The sequence below is a fragment of the Mirounga leonina genome, unplaced genomic scaffold (assembly GCF_011800145.1).
Source record: "Mirounga leonina isolate KUSES-001 unplaced genomic scaffold, KU_Mleo_1.0 Mir_154, whole genome shotgun sequence".
Taxonomy (NCBI): Eukaryota; Metazoa; Chordata; class Mammalia; order Carnivora; family Phocidae; genus Mirounga; species Mirounga leonina.
The window spans coordinates 6,899,061-6,911,419 of record NW_023270389.1 but is presented as its reverse complement, the minus strand read 5'-3'; the positions used below and the strand labels follow the sequence as shown (position 1 = coordinate 6,911,419).

Below are 12,359 nucleotides of genomic sequence, written 5' to 3'. Positions count from 1 at the left end.
CTCCAATAAAGGCAAGAATCAAGACTGAGTTTCTACAAAATACCCTATATTGCTTAGAGAAAGATGTTATGGCAATAGATATATTTTATTTTAAAGTAGAAAGTTATGTGGGCAAAACAGATTTATCTTCCAGAGCTTAGTCCCAAAGCCCACATCTTCTTTGAGTGACCTCCAAATCATACTTATTATATGGGGGAATTTCCTGCTTTTGGATTCAGTGATGTCATCCATCATTACCATGGTAACAACAAGGCCAATAACTTGAACTTAGGTCATAGCAGCTAAAAGGAAGGGTAATCAGTTTGGGAATAATTAAACTGAAATCCATAGTTACTTAAGACTCAACCAAGATTCCTGAGGATAGTTTGTAATCAGCTTAAATCAAGATATGCCGGGGCGCCTGGGTGGCTCAGTCGTTAAGCGTCTGCCTTCGGCTCAGGTCATGATCCCAGGGTCCTGGGATCGAGCCCTGCATCGGGCTCCCTGCTCCGCGGGAAGCCTGCTTCTCCCTCTCCCTCTCCCCCTGCTTGTGTTCCCTCTCTCGCTGTGTCTCTCTCTGTCAAATAAATAAAAAAATCTTTAAAAAAAAATCAACATATGCCTTATAAAAGAATAGAGAATGAAAAACCTAAAACAAGGAAAAAAATCAAATCATCCTATCTTTATGGTGCATTTACTATTCTGGTGAGTCACAGAAAAATAATAATACCCCATAGTCTAGAAAAAAGACATAGGCGAAATTCCTTCCATTTAATGGAAAAAATTAACTTGTGATGATTCTCAAACCGATTTGTTCATTAAAACAAGGCAAATGCACCCACTTCTATGTTGAAAATATTGATCCATTGTATTTTTCCTTCTATAATATTATAGATTTCAAAATTATAGAATTTTAAAATTAGAAGAAATCTTCCAACACAGTTTTATAGATTTTTAAAAAGCCAATATTCAGAGTGTTGATGTGATGTGACCAGCCCCCAGTACTCCTGAGGGACCCAGGGGAGATCAGGACGCCAATGTCAAGCCATAATTTTGTCTTTTCTATGACACCAGGCTACCTTTATTGAGAATCTGACATTTCATCATGTTCTGCTTCAGCAGAACTTTTCTATCTAGTGAGGGGGTGGAAGATATTGAATCTCTTCCCAGCTGCCCCACATCCCGGGAAAAACAAATAGTGATGTGTGGGGGTTGACAGCATCTCAGAAGTTTCCAAAAATGCCTCTGATCTGAGGGAGGGTACAATCCTTATTTCCATCTTGCAATTATTCTCCTCTGCCATCTAACTCCTGCTGAAAAAGAAGAGCCCTTTTTCCTTCCAAACTTTCTCTTCTTTCCTGTTGCATTTTCAAGCATCCTGCCAGAAAAGCTGGTTAAGAGGGTCCTGTCTGTTCAAGAGATGAAAGGGCTCATGCTCCCTTCAGTCCTCTCTGCTCTTGGACCACAGTAATGAGTGCTCCCTGGGAACAAGAAGGTCCCCTGGAGCCTGTATTCTTCATGCTGTTTCCCACCTAGTTCTGCAATTCTCAATTTGATTGGCAGATCCAAAGGAGAACTTTTTGGTTGCCTCTGTTCCACACAAGATTTACTGAATGGAATATGCATGGGTAGGCAAAGAAGAGATCCTGATCTAACTTCTGGAGGCCTGCCCTGCCCTGACTCGGGCCTGGGTTCTGAATGCTTTATTTATCATATTTATAACTGATGGCAGTATCTTCCTACCTGCAGTCCTTTGTCTGTCCATCATCCCTTCATCTCTGATTAATCCTTCTCACAGTTACTGAAGTTGCCTTTGTCCAGCTTGATTTTTCATGGTCTCTCTCTTCCTTTGCTCAATAGCTACAATATTCCACTACTCAGTGGGATAAAATCCAAACTCCTCCAGCTCAGGATATACCACTCCACTCTAACCAAGGCAACTGGTCTGTATTCCCTCTTGCTCTGCTCACTGCCACACACTTCTTTGTTCTTGTCATTCCATGGCTACAGTGTCTTCTTATCATGCCACTTCCTGGCCCCAACCTCTCTCCTCAGTTGGGTCCCCCTTGCTCCTCACCAGAAAGGAGGCATCATGATGCCCAGAGCAAGTCAGGCAGCTGTGCCCCACCTGTCCATCCTCTACTAACCCCAGCAGCAGACTCTTAGACCTGGGCTAGCAGGGCTGCCCATGGCACACATCTTCCCACTGTCATACCAGCCCTTCCCTAAAAGTGGTCTTCTGTCTTGGTCCTTGTTGTTAGGTCCTGGCTGAGTTATCCTGCTCACAAGATTACCTCGGACTTCATTTTTCTCTGTTTCTCAACTTCAGCCAATAGCTGGGACTCCATTCTATATAGACTCCATTCTCTATAGACACCAAGGCACCAAGTGCCTGCTCAGCTTGCAGACTGGTACCCAAAGAGGGCACTTCACTGAAGTGGTTTGATGCCAAAAATAACAGCTCCCATCAGTTGTGTTTATTTACTAATTTAATATTTATTTGTAATTTTATTTATATTATTTATTTAATTTGTAGATGTTTATGTTTTATTACAACATTATCAAGTATTTTATCAACATTATAATATTAAACCTCATGATAGCCCTGCTCAGAATATATTCATATTTGAATTTTTCATATGAAGAAGTCAGTGCTCAGAGAGGTTGAGTAACTTTTTTCCCATTTATTTATTTTTTAATTTAGATTCAATTAATTAACATATAACGTATTATTGGTTTCAGAGGTAGAGATCAGTCTTATATAACACCCAATGTTCATTACATCACTTGCCCTCCTTAATGTCTATCACCCAGTTACCCCATCCCCCCACCTACTTCCCCTCCAGCAACCCTCAGTTCGTTTCTTACGATTAAGAGTCTCTTATGGTTGACAAACCATAAGAAGTTGAGTAACTTGCCCAAGATCACAGAGCTTATTAGTTATAATGATGTCTTCTTTCAACCTTGACCTCAAATCCACCTCTTTCATGAACACTTTCCAATGACTACTTACTCCTTGGCTCCTGCTCTAGTTTGTGCTGCAGCTTTGCGGCCTCCCCATATCATGGGCTGTAACTATTTGCAGCTCACCTCCTTACTGATCCTCAAGGACAAGGATCTCTTCACAAACAAAATAATGTTAACTCTTCCAAAGACAGAAAACATCATAGGAAATGGTGTTGGTTGACTCATTCCACTTTCAAGCACACATGAGTAAACTGGGAGGCAGAATGACTGCTGTTTAGAAATATAGATTAATTCCCCTGGGTGGCCTCTCTGATCAGCAACTCAAGCTTCTTTACTGGATAGGCACAGTAAGTCCTGAGCCTGCGCTGCCTCCTGTGGACAGAGGATACCCCACCAGGAAAGGCCCATGGCTTCTTACTCATGATGCTTCCTGAGAGCAGCAGAGCACAGCCCACAAATTAGGGAAGCACAAATCTTTACACTGGGCAGACATAGCTATCACTACTTAACAGAAGAGGAGATGGAAGTTCATAGCATTTAAGTAACTTGTTCAAAATCATTCATTCGAAAGAGGTAGAATTAGTTCTCAAACCCAAACCCCTTGCCTCTCGTCCAGTGCTCCCTGTTACAATACACATTTGCCTTTTCTTGCATGAAAGAATTCAGTGATGCGGGCTCCAGATAGGAGAGAATGCAGCGTAAGAAATTTCCATTTCTAAAGATGAATAGACACTAACAACTTCCAAATTCCCTAGCTAAAAATACTTTGAAACAACAGTTGACTGGACCACAGCCTAATGCAGCCTTGATGGAAAGGTCATACTATTCTCCAGCCTCCCAAACTCTTTTGTTCTGTCAGTTGTGCGTCTCCCTTTGCCTTATTCCTCCTGGGTCACAGGAATTGCACAGACAGTGGCTGAATGACCAAGGGCACCAAGGATCAATGATAATTCAAATACACAAACATAAGGCCTAATTTTAGACTTTCCGAGGATTGTGGACAATCTGGGTGTCTGAAGTGCTTCCGTTTCGGTTGTTTGGTCTATGGCTTCTTGTTAATTAGCAGGGTTGGCTTAAAGGTCACCCAGCACAGTCAGCCCCATCATAAGGAATGGAAGAAGGTCTGAGCAGTGAAAATCACTCAAGCTATGAATTGCATTTGGAAATTGTATCTTCACTAACAGGCAGAAGCTCTATATGTCTTGCTATCTGAGCTCAGAAGCTCATTTGCTGACCACGTCAAGGACAAAGAAAACCTGTTTCTCAATTGCAGAAAGGATGAGTCTCTGCTCACCTGCAAAGGGGAAGGCAGGCTACTCCCACCAAAAATATCTTTCTTACCTTCACATGAGTCACTGGCATTCTATCTCTGGTCTTTGTGACCTTTGAAAAAGGTCTCTCCATGGACCCAAGGACAGCAGTGACCTTCATTTGTTTTCACAATGCTGCTACAATGTAAGAAGCTGGAATGGTGGTGGTGGGGATGTCTCTGTTAACAGAGAAGGACCCCATATATAATAATCCTTCCAGGGAAGGAGCACTTAGTGAGCACAAGAGAAGTCTCCATAACAGCCACCAGCCCGGTGAGATGGGTACACTGTACAGGGCCAAGGCAGGCTATGAGAAGCATCCATGTGACACATTTTGTTAAATCCTCCTACTGTGTGCCAGGAAGTGTACTGGCTGGTGTGAAAGCAGAAAGCATCAGTCATAGTCTCCATCTTCACAGATGGAACCATCTAAGGGAAAACCAAATATATACTTGAAGAACATATATTAGAATGTAATTTATAAAATCTTTCAGAAGTCCAGAGGCAAGAGCAATTGATTCCACCCAGAGTTGGGTAGAGGAGTCAGAAAAGTCTTCATGAATAAGGGGTCACTTGAATTTGGTATTGAAGGATGAAGACAAACTCATTCCAGGCACAGAAGAATGAGGGAAAGGCAGTCCAGAGAAAACCTATGAACAAAGACAAAGAGATGCAGAAGTACCTATTTGGAGGTTATGGGTACTTTGGGACAGCTCCAGCCAACAAAAGGTTTTGAGCATGAGAAGGTCTGGGTCAGCTTTGCATCTTAGAAAGGGGATTCTGATGGTAGTGTGGGAATGGGGTAGAAGGAGGCATCTGGGCCAGAGATGACCATTTGGAAACTCACCTGCTTAAATAGACTAGGTGAGAGCAGCGGAAGACCTGACTAAGACAAAGGCCATAGGGAGGGGAGAGGAGGGAAGTCCTTTCTGGCATAGACACTGGATGCTTTGGATAGATATTTTTAAATCATATTTGAAAAATGAACTAAATGGGTGTATGGTTTCCAAGCGTGCAAAACACTGTCACCTTCATGATTTGATGTCAGTCATTCCCTAAACACTTTGAGGTAGGCAGAGAAATCATCTTATTTTATTCTTCGTTTAATCCAAGGTTTCAATTTTATTTTCATAAAATTGAACAAAATAGTTTTTTTATGGTTTTTTTCTCTGTTCCTATATTAATTTTGTACTTGTATTTTCTTTTTTTTCTTACTTTTTATTTTTAGGGGAAGTATAGTTGACATATAATGTTATGTTAGTTTCAGGTGTACAACATGGTGACTTGATGATTCTATACATTATGCAATGCTCACCACAAATGGAGCCACAATCTGTCACCATATAACGTTATTATAATACCATTGACTATATTCCCTATGTTGTACTTTTCATCCCTGTGCCTTAATTTATTATATAACTGAAAGTTTGTACCTCTTCATTTCCTTCACCTATGTCTCCTATCCCCCACCTCCCTTCCCTCTGGCAATTGCCAGTTTGTTCTCTGTATTTATGAATCTGTTTCTCTCTTTGTTGTTGTTTGTTTGTTTGTTCATTTATCTTATAGATTCCACATATAAGTAAAATCATATGTTTGTTTTTCTCTGTCTGACTTATTTCACTTAGCATAACAGCCTCTAGGTCCATCCATGTTGTCACAAATGGCAAGATTTCATTCTTTTTATGGTTGAGTAATATTCCAGTGTGTGTGTGTGTGTGTGTGTGTGTGATATATCTTCTATATTCATCAATCCACCAGTGGACACTTAGGTTGCTCCCATATAATGATGCTATTTTAGAGAGAGGTGCTCAGAAGAAACTGAAACCAAAAAAAGAAGGGGGGATGTTGTCCAAACCATGGGACCTTCCTCCAGGACAGTGACCCTAAGAGATACCAATAGGACCAAGGATGCATGAGAGTGAGGGGATGTGGAAGTGTCAGGAGAGCAGAGAGACAATCAGATAGGAGGTGAGATCAACTTCCCCTGGTCTTGCCATCAATACACAATCATGTGTTTGTGTTTCTGACCTGAAAACAAGGAGAAGAAAACCTGCCTTGACTCCACTGTCCTTACATGCTACCAACCCGGTCCTCCAAAACATTGTCCAAACTTGCTGTCTCCAAAGCCTCTCTTTCCATTCTCCCTTGAACCCATTCTAAAAAGGCTTTCCTCACTCCCAAGGTCATGAAAACTTCTCTCCATCCAGACCTAATGATCAATTCTCAGTCTTTGTCTCACCTCAACTACCCTCAGCTTTGAACACAGCTGATTGATCCCATCCTTTGCTGCACTCTCTTCACCAGGTTCACAGGATGCCCACTGTCTTGGTTTCCTCCTGTCTTGCTGGCTCCTCCTCCTCTGTCTCTCATGGGTTCTTCCTCTTCTACCCACATCTCCATGTGGGAGTGGCCCAGGGCTCTGACTGAGGTCATCTTTTCTTTTTTTTTTTAAGATTTTATTTATTGGGGCACCTGGGTGGCTCAGTCATTAAGCGTCTGCCTTCGGCTCAGGTCATGATCCCAGGGTCCTGGGATGGACCCCGCATCGGGCTCTCTGTTCAGCGGGGAGCCTGCTTCTCCCTTTCCCTCTGCTGCTTCCCCTGCTTGTGCTCTCTCGTTCTCCCTGTCAAATAAATAAATAAAATCTTAGAATGAGAGAGCATAAGCAGGGGGAACAGTAGAGGGAGAGGGAGAAGCAGGCTCCCCGCTTGGCAGGGAGCCCGATGCGGAGCTTGATCCCAGGACCCTGGGATCATGACCTGAGCTGAAGGCAGATGCTTAACCATCTGAGCCACCCAGGCACCCCTGGGGTCATCTTTTCTAGTGATGCTCACTTCCTGGGTGATCTCAATCACTCACTGGGCTTTAAATTTCTTCTTTTTGCTGAAGACTGGCAAATTTAAATCTTTCTACCTTCAGCCTCAGTCTGTCACCTGAACTTTAGGCCCATATATTCAGCTTCGCACTCAACATCTCTTCATTTTTCTAAGTAAATATCCCAAACTCAACATATCAAAAACTAAAATTCTAATATCCACACTCTTCCAAAAATGTGTTTCACTCTCAGATATCCCTATTCTTCAGCTGCTCAACAAGATTTCCAGGAGCCACCTTTGGCTTTTCTCGCATACTTCATATTTGATCTAGCACCCGTTTCTGTGGGTTCTACCTTCAAAATGCATCCAGAATCTAACCACTGCCCACCAGTCCCCCTGATATTACCCTATTCTAAGCCTCCACCATTTCTTCCCCAGATGACTGCATGTTACAGGTTGAATTGCACCCCCAACACACACAAAAAAAGTTAAAGTCCTAACCCCCAGTACTTCTGAATGTGATTTCATTTGGAAATAGGGTCATTGTAGGTGTAATCAAGTTAAGAAAAAGTCATTTAGGGGCACCTGGGTGGCTCAGTCGTTAAGCGTCTGCCTTCGGCTCAGGTCATGATCCCAGGTTCCTGGGATCGAGCCCCACGTCGGGCTCCCTGCTCAGCAGGAAGCCTGCTTCTCCCTCTCCCACTCCCCCTGCTTGTGTTCCCTCTCTCTCTGACTCTCTCTCTGTCAAATAAATAAAATCTTTAAAAAAAAAAGTCATTTAGGTGGGAGCTTAATTCGATATGACTAGACAGACACACCCAGAGGGAAGGTGACGTGGAGACACACAGAGAGGACAGCCATGTGAAGACGGAGGCAGAGATGGTGTCAAGCCAAGGACCTGGAGCTACCAGAAGCTGGAGGACACAGGAAGGATCCTACCCTAGAGACTAAGAAGAGAACATTGTCCAGCCAACAGCTTGATTCTAGACCTCTAGCCTCCTATCCTGTGAGAGAAGAAAATATCTGTTGTGTTAAGCCAGCCAGTTTGTGGTGCTTTGCTATAGCAGATCTAGGAAACGAATACACCACAACAGCCTCCTAACTCGTCTCCCTGCTTCCACTCTTTCCCTAAATTTATTCCCAACAGAACAGTGCAAATAATCCTCTAAATATAAACCATACCCTGTTGTGTCTCTACTCAAAACCCTCACCTGGCTCTCCATCTTACTCAGAAGACTATCAAAGGACTCCTAATATAATGATCTAGGAGGCTCCACATGTCCCCATTACCTATGACTTCACCTTTTACTACTGTCTCTCTCCTGTACTCCCGTCTGGCCATCTTCTGTTTTTCAAACATGTCAGACATTTTCACACGTTATGATCTATGCTCTAGCAGTTTCCTGGAAGACTATTTCCCCAGATACTCACATCCTTCAAAACTTGGCATCAATGTCAAGGAGACATTTAGTGTCTCCTTGAAGTCTCCCCCACCCCACCCTGACCATCCTCTTTAATACTGTAATCTGCCCTCCCCCTCATAAATACTAATTCCCTTAATCCTGATCTGTCTCTTCTTTTATGCCAAAGCGCTTACTGTCTCCTACCGTAATTTATAATTTTCTTATCTACTTCATTCATCTTTATTATCTACCTCAACCTACTAGAATGTAAGTTTCAAGAGGCAGGTGTTTTTGTTGCTTTTGTTCACTGTTTTATCTTAAGCATCTCAAACAGTACATAGCACGTATTGGAATTTAATAAATACTGGTTGAAGTATCAAGTAAATTTTTTGCTTTATCATTTTTCCTATAGTCTTAGGTTAAACATTGACAGAAACAGTGCTGTGTGCGTGTGTGTTTGTGTGTGTGTGTGTGCGTGTGTGTGTTGAAGAAGGGATGCAAGTTGGAATTGGGTTTAAATCCCAATCTTGCCAATTTCTAATTGGATAACCTAAAGTGGGGCACATCAAATGCTTCCATTCCATCACCATAGAATGAATGCAATATAATATATGTCCCAATATAATATAATAATTCCTACATCACACAGTTGGGAAGAGTAAATTTGAAAATATATTCAAGTGTTCTGGTACACTAGAGAACACTCTAAGAATACCATAATTGGTAGCATTTTTTGTGTACTGATTTTTTTCTTTATAGTTCTATTTTTTGTCAACATTCTCTGATTAACCTAGGAATTCAGTTCACCAGGAAGATGTGGTATGGAAGAAATGGCATCTGGTTTGGCATTGGGCCTTTGTTTTGGCTTGTAGACAGCAGCGTATAAAGCCCCTTGCCATAAGGGAGGGCTAGGAGGTGCTGTGGGCAAGCTAACTAGACAATGGCATATTGACCTATGCTTCCTCTGGCTTTACCTCTGACGTGCACAGCACAATTATCTTTATCCTTCTGTTTTTTATAGCACTTTTGACTCACTGGAAATGAACCTAAGCCAACTATCTCTCCTTGTGCTTTTTACTTAGCTCCAAATTCAGATGTTCAGTCTAAAGAAATCTTGGCTGAGGTGAAAAATTCCTTTAAACTCATGTGTTCTGAACATTAACTTGTTCAACAATATTCTTTCCAGCCAAAGGAGAAAGTCATACTGATAAGGAGGAGCAGTGCCAAAGAGCTCCAGACCCAGAGTTAGGATTCTGGTACCAGTGCTCTTTCCAACAAGTTATGAAAACCTCAGATAATTTGCCCTCTTAGGTATCTTTGATCTTATTTGTAAATGGGGGAAAAAAGCTATTTTCATTTTCTCTAAATTTTGAGGTTGCCATGCTGACAGTAAAATCCATCTTTGGAATTAGAGTCCTGGCCGATTCCACATGTATGGGGCTCAGGGATGTAGGTTGGGCAGAAGGAACTGCAGGAGTGTGGTATGGGCAAGCAACTTGGAGTGACCATCCAGATTTGGTCCAGGGATCTCTGAGCTGGATGATGTCCTGCTCTAAAAGGTAGTTCCTTCTTCTGCAAAATGGAAAATTAACACCCACTCCATTACATAAGGATTAAATCATGTCATATACATGACATATTCACTACAGGGCTTTAGCACATAGCAGAAGCCCCCCGAATGGTAGCAATTATTATAACTGAAATAACCTTGAAGTCACATTTGTAATCACATTCACCAAAAGAGCCATATTAACTAGAAGAGATAAAGTAGTTAGGAATTTTTTTTAAGAGATGAGTCTTATATTAGGCCCGAAGGTTGTATAGAATTTTCACAATTAGAGGCAGACACAGTTGTGTGAGGGGATTTTGCCTTCTGCCATGCTGTGGAGCAAAGCTTGTTCCACTCCTGCTCAGCTGCACAGGTTGAATTGACCAAAGAAATGGTTATAGAGAAGCCTAGTCCCCTGCTGGTGGGGCGGGAACTTATGAGGAGGTATTACACACCACTGAACCAGGCCCCAACAAGCTTCACAGATTTTATGGAAGGAACCCTTCTTATGTCTGTGGGGGATTGGATTCAAAGGGAAAGCCAGCAGATGCAGTTTATGGACAGAAAGAAATCCATAGCAAAGTGATGTCACAAAACTGTACCAATTGCCACACTAAGATTCGTCATGTTGATGCTCATGCCACTCTGAATGATGGTGTGGTGGTCCCGTGGTGGGGTTGCTCTCTAATAACAACCAGGCTTTGAGGAGATCCATGCAGACATTTGCCCTCCTTGCTCCTAAGGACTCTGTTGCAAATAAGTTCTACATTCACGATGTTTTCAGATACCAAGATAAGGTCTTTGGTGGCTTTGTCACTGAGCCTCAGGAGGAATCTGAGGAAGAGGCAGAGGAACCTGAAGAAAGACAGCAGACACCTGAGGTGGTACTTGATGATTCCGGAACTTTCTATGATCAGACTGTCAGCAATGACTTGGAAGGACATTTAGAGGAACGTGTTGCTGAACCAGAACCAGAGCAAGAAGCTATGTCTGAAATCCAACAGAAAAAGTCTGAGCTAGTATTAGAAGAACCGGCTCCTGAGGACACACAGAAGTGTTCTTCCCCAGCACCCACAGACATAGCTCAGATCATATAGGAAGACTTAAGGACATTTTCTTGGGCATTGGTGACCTTCCACTCAGTGGAGCTGTTCTAGTTACTGGGATACCACCTCATGTTTTTCAAGTACCAGCTTCACAGCCTTGACCAGAGTCTAAGTCTGAATCTCAGATTCCACCACCGAGGCCTCAAAAGGATCAAAGAGTGTGAGAACAGCAAATAAGTATTCCTCCACAGAGGGGACCTAGACCCATCTGTGAGGCTGGTGAGCGAGGTGACATTGAACCCCAAAGAACTGTGAGACACCCTATAGTCACCAACGCGCCCCATGAAGTGGACAAATCGAAGCTTAAAGATTTTTTTTCAAAGTCATGGAAATGTGGTGGAGCTCTGCATTAACAGTGGCAAGAAATTACCCAGTCTGGGGTTTGTTGTGTTTGATGATTCTGAGCCCCTTAGCCTCAGGCCCATCATGTTCAGAGGTGAGTTCCATCTGAACATGGAGGAAAAGACCCAGGAAGGGGACCATCGAGATAACTGCCTGTGGGGACCTAGAGGCCCTAAAGTTCAGCCGGGTAGTGAACTGAGCGGCCCTCCCTGTGGAGGCACAGTGCAGAAACCAGGATTTGGAGTGGGAAGGGGAATTATTCCAAGGCAGTTAATTGCTCCTCACTGGTCTTCAGGCAGCAGTATAAATCTTCCAGCTCCTGCCAAATGGTGAATTTCTTATACTAGTATTTGGTGTCCCAGATTATGATCTTAGTCTACAATAAACTGCTTAAATTTGTACAATTTTACTTTCTGTGTTAATGATGGATGCTCCCTCTCCCTCCCTTCCTTCTCCTCACCTTTTAGCCCTTCACTTCCAATTTTGTGGAATGACATTTGAGGAAAAACAGATTTTTAAAGATTTAAGGACTCAATTTCCTTGCTTCACTTTAGCATATACAGACTGGATTTTTTTTTTTTTAACAGCAGTTTCCCCAAAGGATGTGTCTTGCTTATTACTTACATTTGGTATGCTTCATTCACTGGAATATTTCTTATTTTCTATGTGTTTCAAAAGTCTGTGAGAAACACAGAATTTGGTAAACATCTTTTTTTTTTAAAGATTTTATTTTTTTAATTTATTTGACAGAGAGAGACACAGCGAGAGAGGGAACACAAGCAGGGGGAGAAGGAGGGGAGAAGCAGGTTTCCCCACGGAGCAGGGAGCCCGACGTGGGGCTCGATCCCAGGACCCTGGGATCACGACCCGAGACGAAGGCAGACGCC

General features: G+C 42.6%; 1 pseudogene; it reads left to right on the top strand.

The window, feature by feature from the left end:
• The first annotated feature begins 10,077 nt into the window (after positions 1-10,077).
• On the top strand, positions 10,078-11,814 carry LOC118013644 (annotated as a pseudogene).
• The last annotated feature ends 545 nt before the right edge of the window (positions 11,815-12,359 follow it).